This window comes from Hemitrygon akajei, unplaced genomic scaffold, assembly GCF_048418815.1.
Source record: "Hemitrygon akajei unplaced genomic scaffold, sHemAka1.3 Scf000082, whole genome shotgun sequence".
NCBI classification, from domain to species: Eukaryota; Metazoa; Chordata; class Chondrichthyes; order Myliobatiformes; family Dasyatidae; genus Hemitrygon; species Hemitrygon akajei.
The window spans coordinates 3,286,330-3,297,267 of NW_027331968.1; the positions used below are offsets into that span (position 1 = coordinate 3,286,330).

The 10,938-nt window shown below is 52.4% G+C and overlaps 2 non-coding genes and 1 pseudogene across 2 annotated transcripts; 2 read left to right on the plus strand and 1 right to left on the minus strand.

The window, feature by feature from the left end:
• Positions 1-10,186, minus strand: part of LOC140722627 (uncharacterized) — a 59,068-nt pseudogene extending 48,882 nt beyond the window's left edge.
• On the plus strand, positions 9,466-9,538 carry trnaa-agc (transfer RNA alanine (anticodon AGC)). The gene has a single exon. It is a non-coding gene; the product is annotated as a tRNA-Ala (tRNA).
• Positions 10,048-10,133, plus strand: trnay-gua (transfer RNA tyrosine (anticodon GUA)). Its single transcript is given in 2 exon segments — positions 10,048-10,084; positions 10,098-10,133. It is a non-coding gene; the product is annotated as a tRNA-Tyr (tRNA).
• Positions 10,187-10,938: the final 752 nt, after the last annotated feature.

Sequence of the window (10,938 nt, forward strand, 5' to 3'; positions counted from 1 at the left end):
CGAGTGAATCCCTTCCCACAGTCTGAGCAGGTGAATGGCCTCTCTCCAGTGTGAACTCGCTGATGTACCTTCATTTGGGATAAGCAAGTGAATCCCTTCCCACAGTCTGAGCAGGTGAACGGGTTCTCTCCAGTGTGAACTCGCTGATGTCCCTTCAGTTGGGATAAGCAAGTGAATCCCTTCCCACAGTCTGAGCAGGTGAACGGGTTCTCTCCAGTGTGAACTCGCTGATGTCCCTTCAGTTGGGATGAGCAATTGAAACTCTTCCCACAGTCTGAGCAGGTGAATGGCCTCTCCGCACTGTGAACTCGCAGGTGTCTCAGTAGGTGAGATGCCTGACTGAATCCCTTTGCACATTCCGAGCAGATGACTGGCCTCTCGCCAGTGTGAACTCGCTGGTGTGTCTGTAGTTGACATGATCGACTGAATCCCTTCCCACATTCTGTGCAGGTGAACGGCCTCTCCCTGGTGTGAACTCGCTGGTGTCTCTAAAGTTGAGATGACGCAGTGAATCCCTTCCCACAGTCTGTGCAGATGAACGGCCTCTCCTGAGTGTGAACCAACTTGTATCCCAGGAGATCGATTGACCGAGTGAATCTCTTCCCACAGTCTGAGCAGCTGAACGGCCGCTCCCCAGTGTGAACTCGCTGATGTACCTTTAGGTTAGATGATGAAATGAATCCTTTCCCACAGAATGAGCAGAGGAACGGCCTCTCCCCAGTGTGAACTAACTTATGTCCCAGTAGGTCGGATGACCGAGTGAATCCCTTCCCACAGTCTGAGCAGGTGAATGGCCTCTCCCCAGTGTGAACTCTCTGGTGAGCCATTAGGTCAGATGACCGAGTGAATCCTTCCCCACAAATTCAGCAGATGACCAGCCTCTGCCCAGTGTGAACTGACTGGTATGTCCACAGGTGGGAAGACCGACTGAATCCCTTCTCACTCACAAGTGAATGGCCTTGTCCCAGTGTCAACTTGGTGATGTCCCTTCAGTTGAAATGACTGACAGAATGCATTCCCACTGTCTAAGCAGATGAATGGGTTTTCCCCCTTGTTTAAACTGACAGGCATATCACAAAGTCCTGTAACGGTTTCCTATACTCCTCCTCCTGTCCATTCCTGACACACCCCACTATGGCCGTGTCATCAGCGAACTTCTGCACATGGCAGGACTCTGAGTTATATTGGAAGTTATATGGTTATATGGTGCAACTCAAACTACCTGCGTCTCAATGTCACCAAGACCAAGGAGATGGTGGTGGACTTTAGGAGATCTAGGCCCCATATGGAGCCAGTGATCATTAATGGAGAATGTGTGGAGCAGGTTAAGACCTACAAGTATCTGGGAGTACAGTTAGACGAGAAGCTAGACTGGACTGCCAACACAGATGCCTTGTGCAGGAAGGCACAGAGTCGACTGTACTTCCTAAGCAGGTTGGCGTCATTCAATGTCTGTAGTGAGATGCTGAAGATGTTCTATAGGTTAGTTGTGGAGAGCGCCCTCTTCTTTGTGGTGCCGTGTTGGGGAGGAAGCATTAAGAAGAGGGACGCCTCACGTCTTAATAAGCTGGTAAGGAAGGCGGGCTCTGTCGTGGGCAAAGTACTGGAGAGTTTAACATCGGTAGCTGAGCGAAGGGCGCTGAGTAGGCTACGGTCAATTATAGATAACTCTGAACATCCTCTACATAGCACCATCCAGAGACAGAGAAGCAGTTTCAGCGACAGGTTACTATCGATGCAATGCTCCTCAGACAGGATGAAGAGGTCAATAATCCCCAATGCCATTAGGCTTTACAATTCTACCGCCAGGACTTAAGAACTTTTTAAAAGCTATTATTAATGCTTTTTGAGGTAGTGATTTAGATGCATATCATATTTTTTACTGAGTTAAGTATTGTATGTAATTAGTTTTGCTACAACAAGTGTATGGGACATTGGAAAAAAAGTTGAATTTCCACATGGGGATGAATAAAGTATCTATCTATCTATCTATCTATCTATCTATCTATCTATCTATCTATCTATCTATCTATCTATCTATCTATCTATCTATCTATATCACAAAGTCCTGTATCAGTTTCCTATTCTCCTCCTCCTGTTCATTCCTGACACACCCCACTATGGCCGTGTCATCAGCGAACTTCTGCACATGGCAGGACTCCGAGTTATATTGGAAGTCTGATGTGTACAGGGTGAACAGGACCGGAGAGAGTACGGTTCCCTGCGGCGCTCCTGTGCTGCTGACCACCGTGTCAGACCTACAGACTCCTAACCGCACATACTAAGGTCTATCTGTCAAGTAGACCACTATCCAATTCCCCATGTGAGAGTCTACTCCCATCTCCGTTAGTTTGTGCCTTAAGATCTTGGGCTGGATGGTGTTAAAGGCACTAGAGAAGTCAAGGAATGTAATCCTCACAGCACAACTGACCCCCTCTAGGTGAGAGAGTGATTTGTGCAGAAAATACGTGATAGCATCCTCCACTCCCACCTTCTCCTTACACGCAAACTGAAGAGGATCCTGGGCGTGCCTGGTTTGTGGCCTCAGATTCTGTATTATCAGCCGCTCCATGGTCTTCATAACGTGCGACGTCAAGGCAACAGGTCTGAAGTCATTCAACTCCTTTGGTTGTGGTTTCTTCGGTACCGGCACAATACAGGATGTTTTCCACTGTCTGGGTACTCTTCTCTGCTCCAGGCTCATGTTGAAGATGCGCTGTAGTGGTTCTCCCAGCTCAGTCGCACAGGCCCTCAGTAATCGTGGGGAAACTCCATCCGGTCCAGCCGCCTTGCTGGTACAGATCTTCCTCAGTTGACCTTCCACCTGTGCAGCCGTAATCCTGGGCATGGGCAAGGTCTCCTGTGAGTGGCTATTTTCCTGTGAGGGAAGTAAGCCTGGTGTGGATTTCTGCGGTGAGGATGAGATTGAGCTGTCGAACCTGTTGAAGAAGTTGTTCAGCTGGTTCGCTTTCTCCACATCTCCACTTATGTTCGCCCCCCGCTTTGCACCGCTTCCGGTGATGATCTTCATCCCATCCCACACCTCCTTCATGCTTTTTTTCTGCAGCTTTTGTTCTAGCTTCCTCCTATACTGCTCCTTTGCCCCCTTATCTGTACTCTGAGTTCCTTCTGAACTCTTTTAAGCTCCAACCGATCACCATCTTTAAAGGCCCTCTTCTTCTGGTTTAGGAGGCCTTTGATGTGACTAGTGATCCAGGGCTTATTATTGGGATAGCAGCGAACAGTTCTAACAGGGACAACTGCATCCACACAAAAGTTAATATAGTCCGTTGTGCATTCAGTGACCTCCTCAACGCCCCCACAGAGCCCCCCTTGCAGTACATCCCAGTTAGTAGTACCGAAGCAGTCTCTCAGGGCCTGTTCAGCTTCAGGAGTCCACTTCCTAAAAGAGCGTGTGTAGTGGGATGCCTCATCACAATTGATTTATATCTGGGCTGTAACAAAACCAGGTTGTGATCAGTATTCCCCAATGAAGGCAGTGGGGATGCACTATATGCCTCCTCTACGTTTGCATACAGTAGGTCAATAGTCCTATTACCCCTGGTGTAGCAATCCACGTACTGGGAGAAAGCAGGTAGTGTCTTGTCCAAAGTCACATGGTTGAAGTCCCCTGTAATTATCACCAGTAATTATCACTGTTATTATTGATATTATTCCCTGTTCCCACTGAGATGCATGTGTGCTTGGACCCACAGCAACTGAAATATTCTCACACAAAAAGCCAGCAGTGCATTCCACGCACCCACCACTCTCTGTGTAAAAAAAAAACTTACCCTGACATCCCCTCAGCATCTATTTCCAAGCATCTTAAAACTCTGCTCCCTCGTGTTAGCCATTTCAGCTCTGGGAAAATACCCTCTGGCTGTGCACACGATCAATGCCCCTCATCATCTTATACACCTAAAAAAGGCTCTTAACATAAACAAGGACATTACACATTATACGTGATTGAGTTCATCTGCACGGTCACACTACCTATGTAGCAGGCCTGTAACGGGTAATGAAGGATTTTCTCACCAAAGCTTTTGCACATTGTCCATATGTGGTTTGCTTACTAAACTACGCTTTAAAAAGTAAGATTTCCAAATATCACTCCACTTCTTCCCACTTGCAAATTCTCCAGCAACCTTTGCATCGCCACAATACACACAGGTAACAGCAGTTTCTATATTGGACATAAATATTTCCCCTGAACCCACCTGAGGAATTGAGAGACATATAAAAAAATCATTTTGAACCTATGTATCCTCTGGCTAAAAGAATAATTGGGACTGAATAGGAATTTTGAACTGAAGTGAACTCCGTTATCAGCATTTAGCTAAGACAGGCTCATAACCAGTTCTCTGTGGCTTGCAGAGAGACACACTGAGAGCTGATAACATTATACATTGTACTGTAGCGGTGTGCTACACGCAGCGCTAAAATAACGACACGGAGTCGGTAAACTGCAGCCAAATAATAAGTTTATTTCAACTTCACAGTATTGCTTTAAAGCCTGTCTCCCCCAGCGGATACCTCGAGAGGCACGTACTGAAACCCCGTCTGGCTTTCTTCCTTTGTGCCTGCACTCTGGCTAATTGTCAGCCTGTTCGAGTGTGCTAGTAATTGGGTCGCTACATAAACCTCCCCCCCCCCCAGAACCGGCGATACACCCCCCAATGTCCACAGTCTGGGCCGGACCCTGTTTGGGAGGTCGGCCTCTGCGCCGCGGTGCCGGAAACTCGACCGGTTGCGCCAAGTCCACATGGGCCGGTTTGAGTCGGTCCACCTCCTCTCTCCCCCCAATGTCCAGCACGAAGGTGGACCTGTCGTTTCTGATCACCGTAAACAGCCCCTCGTAGGGCCGTTGCAGCGGTGGCCGATGCCTTCCCCGGCGTACAAACACAAACTTACAGTTCTGCAGGTCTTTGGGTACGCAGGTCGGGTGTTGCCCATGCTGCGAAGTGGGTATGGGGGCCAGGGCCCCGAGCCTCTCGCGTAGTCTGCCCAGGACTGCTACGGGTTCTTCCTCTCGCCCCCTTGGGGCTGGTATGAACTCCCCGAGAACGACCAGGGGTGCGCCGTACACCACCTCGGCCGACGAAGCGTGCAGATCGTCTTTGGGCGCCGTGCGGATGCCGAGTAGGACCCAGGGAAGCTTGTCCGCCCAGTTAGCTCCTCGCAGGCGCGCCATGAGAGCCGACTTCAGGTGACGGTGGAAACGCTCCACCAGTCCGTTCGACTGTGGGTGGTAGGCAGTGGTGTGGTGCAGCTGAGTCCCCAACAGGCTGGCCATCGCTGACCACTGGCTGGAGGTGAACTGGGCGCCTCTGTTGGAGGTAATGTGGGCAGGGACACCAAAGCGGGACACCCAGGTGGCGATCAGTGCCCGGGCGCAAGATTCAGAGGTGGTGTCGGGGAGCGGGACCGCCTCTGGCCATCTTGTGAACCGGTCCACGATAGTCAGGAGGTGCCGCGCTCCGCGCGACACTGGCAGGGGGCCCATGATATCCACATGAATGTGATCGAAACGCCGGTGGGTGGGGTGGAACTGCTGCGGCAAGGCCTTGGTGTGTCGCTGCACCTTGGCCGTCTGGCAGTGCATGCACGTTCTGGCCCTTTCACGGACCTGCTTGCGGAGTCCGTGCCAAACGAACCCACTGACCTGCTTGCGGAGTCCGTGCCAAACGAACCTGCTGGAGACCATCCGGACAGTAGTGCGGATGGAGGGGTGCGCCAAGTTATGAATGGAGTCGAAAACGCGTCGTCGCCAAGGTGCCGGGACGAAGGGACGGGGCTGGCCGGTGGCAACGTCACAGAGTAGGGTCCTCTCACCTGGGCCTACGGGGAGGTCCTGGAGCTGCAAGCCGGAGACTGCTGTTCTGTAACACGGGATCTCCTCATCTGCCTGCTGTACCTCTGCCAGCGCCTCAAAGTCTACCCCTTGGGAAAGGGCGTGAATGTTAGGGCGAGAGAGTGCATCCGCCACGACATTGTCCTTACCCGAGACGTGCCGGACGTCCGTCGTGTATTCAGAGATGTAGGACAGATGGCGCTGCTGGCGGGACGACCAGGGATCGGACACCTTCGTGAACGCAAAGGTAAGCGGCTTGTGGTCCGTGAACGCGGTGAAGGGCCTACCTTCTAAGAAGTACCTGAAATGCCGGATTGCCAGGTATAGCGCCAACAGTTCCCGGTCGAAAGCACTGTATTTGAGCTCGGGTGACCGCAGGTGTTTGCTGAAAAACGCCAGGGGTTGCCAGCGGCCCGCGATGAGCTGCTCCAATACCCCACCGACTGCCGTGTTAGATGCGTCCACTGTGAGGGCGGTAGGGACGTCCATTCTGGGGTGCACTAGCATCGCGGCGTTCGCCAAGGCTTCTTTCGTTTGAATGAAAGCGGCGGCGGACTCCTCGTCCCAGGTAATGTCCTTGCCCGGACCGGACAGCAGGGCGAACAGGGGGCGCATGATCCGGGCTGCTGAAGGGAGGAAGCGGTGGTAGAAATCGACCATGCCTACGAATTCCTGAAGGCCTTTGATCGTGGTGGGTCGGGGAAAATGGCGGACCGCATCTACCTTAGCGGGCAGAGGGCTTGCCCCGTCTGCAGTAATCCGGTGGCCCAGGAAGTCAATGGTGCCGAGCCCGAACTGGCATTTGACTGGGTTGATTGTTAGACCGTAGTCACTCAGCCGGGCGTAGAGTTCACGGAGGTGGGACAGATGCTCCTGACGACTGCTGCTGGCTATGAGGATGTCGTCCAAATAGATGAATGCGAAGTCCAGGTCGCGTCCCACCGCATCCATTAACCGCTGGAACGTCTGTGCGGCATTCTTCAGGCCGAACGGCATGCGGAGGAACTCGAAAAGGCCGAACGGGGTGATGAGAGCCGTTTTGGGGACGTCGTCTGAATGCATCGGGATTTGATGGTATCCTCGGACGAGGTCTACCTTGGAGAAGATCCGTGCGCCGTGCAGGTTTGCTGCAAAGTCCTGAATGTGCGGCACAGGGTAGCGGTCCGGTGTGGTAGCCTCGTTCAGCCTGCGGTAGTCGCCGCACGGTCTCCAGCCCCCTGTCGCTTTGGGCACCATGTGCAGGGGGGAGGCCCATGGGCTGTCGGACCGCCGGATGATCCCCAATTCCTCCATCCTCTTGAACTCCTCCTTCGCCAGTCGGAGCTTGTCCGGGGGAAGCCGCCGAGCGCGGGCGTGGAGAGGTGGTCCCTGGGTCGGGTTGTGGTGCTGTACGCCGTGTCGGGGCATGGCTGCCGTGAACTGCGGTGCCAGAACCAATGGGAAATCCGCCAGGACCCTGGTGAAGTCGTCGTCGGACAGCGTGATGGAGCCGAGGGGAAGGGCTGGCAACTGGGCTTCACCCAGGGAGAACGTCTGAAAGGTCTCGGCGTGAACCAGTCTCTTCCTGGGCAGCTCGACCAGTAGGCTGTGAGACTGCAGAAAATCCGCACCCAGAAGCGGTTGGGCTACGGCGGCCAGTGTGAAGTCCCACGTGAACTTGCTGGAGCCGAACCGTAGCTGCACCGGACGGGTGCCATAAGTCCTTATTGTGCTGCCGTTCGCGGCCCGTAGGGGGGGACCCGGCGCCCTGCTGCGGGTGTCGTAACTCGTCGGAGGTAAGACGCAGATCTCAGCCCCGGTGTCGACCAAAAAACGGCGTCCCGACCGCTTGTCCCACACATACAGGAAGCTATCCCGATGGCCAGCCGCCGTAGCCATCAGCGGCGGCTGGCCCTGGCGTTTCCCGGGAACTTGCAGGGCGGGCGACAGTGGCGGGCTTCCGCGCTCCACCGCTGGTGGTAGAAGCACCATTGTTCGTTGGGCTCCTCACCCCTGCCTCTGGGGTTAGCGGGCTCTGCGGCCGGGCCTGGACTGGTCTGCTGCTGGGAGCGTGGCCGGGTGATCAGTGCGATGGACGCCCCACTCACCTTCTTGGGTTCCACAGCAAGTCCGCTCGGGCTGCCACCTTCCGGGGGTCGCTGAAATCCGCGTCGGACAGCAGCAGGCGTATGTCCTCGGGCAGCTGCTCCAGGAATGCCTTCTCAAACATAAGGCAGGGTGTGTGTCCGCCGGCCAGAGACAACATCTCATTCATTAAAGCCGATGGAGGTCTGTCCTCCAAACCATTCAGGTGCAGTAAACGGGCAGCCCTCTCGCGCCGTGAGAGTCCGAAAGTCCTTATGAGCAGGGCTTTGAATTCCCTGTGCTTGCCGTCCGCTGGCGGAGACTGTATGAACTCCTCAACCTGAGCCGCACTGTCCTGGTCGAGGGAGCTCACCACGTAGTAGTACCGTGTGTCCTCTGAGGTTATCTGCCGAACGTAGAATTGGGTTTCTGCTTGCTGGAACCATAGGTGAGGTCGCAGCGTCCAGAAGCTTGGCAGTTTCAACGAAACAGCATGAACAGATGCGGCGTCGGTCATCTTCGGCCCAAATATCGTTTGGGCCGTCGGGGTCACCAATTGTAGCGATGTGCTACACGCAGCGCTAAAATAACGACACGTAGTCGGTGAGCTGCAGTTACATAAAGATTTTATTCGAACTTCGCGGCCTCGCTTTAAAGTCTTTCTGATCCCGCCCTCCCCGGGCGCGGATGATGTAGGGGGCACGTATTCACAGTTCTGTCCCGCGCGCGGATGCTGCAGGGGGCACGTATTAACAGTCCTGTCCCGCGCGCGGATACTGTAGGGGGCACGTATTCACAGTCCTGTCCCGCACGCGGATGCTGTAGGGGGCAAGTATTCACAGACCCGCGCGGGCTTTTCCCCTTGCTGGTGAAGCAGACTTGGCGCCCTTTTGGGACTGGCCTTTATGCCGGCGCGCTGGCTATTTGTGAGCCGGTTCGAGTGCGCTAGGAAGTGGGTCACCACGGCGTGTTATTTCCCCACTGACATTACGGTTCGTTAGAGCAGAGATATTTTTGTTAACTAGCGGTAATTAGCACTAGTCACTGTACAAGTTGTTTTCATTATTGGTGACCGATTTTTCTATAAAAGTACGTCATTCTGAGCTTCAGCTACATTTAGGAGGGAAACATCCAGACGCGGTGGACTCTCAACAACGTGTGATCGGTGAAGGGTTTTACTTTGCAGGCGTAAAAGAAATTTGCTCTTTGGGCTTTGTTATAACTGTTTGAGTTTATTTACTGGCTATTTACAACTTTTATGAAATTTAGAAATTGACATAATTCCAAACAGAACAGCCTTGGATTAACAATGTTTCCAGACAGGGATATTTGTTATACAGTCATTGTAATTGTCGGTATCCCGGGTAAGTACCTTTGCATTACTTATACGGAAGCAGAGACCTCACGCCGCTCTCAGCTACTGATGAGTGAGTGAGTGAGTGAGTGTGCCTGTCTGTGAGCTGCTGATTGTGCATCGGTGAACAGTGGCAGGCATGCAATGATGTTTGTCCAACGGAGCAAATTATAGGAGGTTAGCGTGACGTGCGGGGGAATTAGCTCAAATGGTAGAGCGCTCGCTTAGCATGCGAGAGGTAGCGAGATCGATGCTCGCATTCTCCATTGGCATTTTGTATTCAGAGGATTCGTCGCACCAAATCCCTGATCTTGGAATGCACAAAAGATGCGGTTGGCGCAGAGCGAGCGGGAAGTGCCTCAGTCAAAGGGCCGGGAGAAAATGTCGTAGGTTTGCTGCGTTGAAAGCAGATAGGAGGAAAAGCTGGCTGGCAGCTGGTGTTTCAGTAATGCATGAGCTGCAGGCGACGATTCAGGCATAAATCAGGTGAGTGGTTAGAAGGACATTGCCCTGGTTACTGGGTGAAAAGAGAAAGCTGAGTAACCTTTGATTTGAACGGGCGAGGACGATCAAAGAGCTGTGTTGGAATCGTAGTGTCCCTAGAATTGTCAGATGCGCGGTGATAGGCGTCGCCCCGTGGCCTGTGGCCCCCAGTGCTGGAAGGACGAGATAGTTGCCATAGGCAGGCTTTTGCCATCGGTCGACAGATGCCAGGCTGAAATCTGCATAATGATTGTCGGTAGGAGCCAACGTGGAGAAACTTGGTGTCGCTTTTCCTTCGATAGCTCAGTTGGTAGAGCGGAGGACTGTAGAGGAAATAGAGTCATCCTTAGGTCGCTGGTTCGATTCCGGCTCGAAGGATCAGGACTTCTTTTACTGCGCCCATCATCAATTCCAGACCACAGCCTCGCCATGATTGAAATTGTCCCCCGCGAACGTGGCATTTGTGGACAAGCAGCTGGAATTTATTTTACAGCATGTTAACATCATTTTGAAATTATGCTAAAATCTTTCGAAATCTTTGGTAATATAATGATGAATTTAACTGTATTAATGAATATAATCCATAAATGGGTAAACGCTAAACTAACCACATTTACATTGAAACATTTTAGCTTCAGCGTACGTGCATTGTCATTGTTTCAAGTTACAACACTGTCACAAATGGTCACAATGAAGACAGAATGGCAGAAGTTCGCTGATGACACGACCATAGTGGGGTGTGTAAGGAATGGACAGGAGGAGGAGGAGTATAGGAAACTGATACAGGACTTTGTGATATGCTGCAACTCAAACTACCTGCGTCTCAATATCGCCAAGACCAAGGAGATGGTGGTGGACTTTAGGAGATCTAGGCCTCATATGGAGCCAGTGATCATTAATGGAGAATGTGTGGAGCAGGTTAAGACCTACAAGTATCTGGGAGTACAGTTAGACGAGAAGCTAGACTGGACTGCCAACACAGATGCCTTGTGGAGGAAGGCACAGAGTCGACTGTACTTCCTTAGAAGGTTGGCGTCATTCAATGTCTGCAGTGAGATGCTGAAGATGTTCTATAGGTCAGTTGTGGAGAGCGCCCTCTTCTTTGTGGTGGCGTGTTGGGGAGGAAGCATTAAGAAGAGGGACGCCTCACGTCTTAATAAGCTGGTAAGGAAGGCGGGCTCTG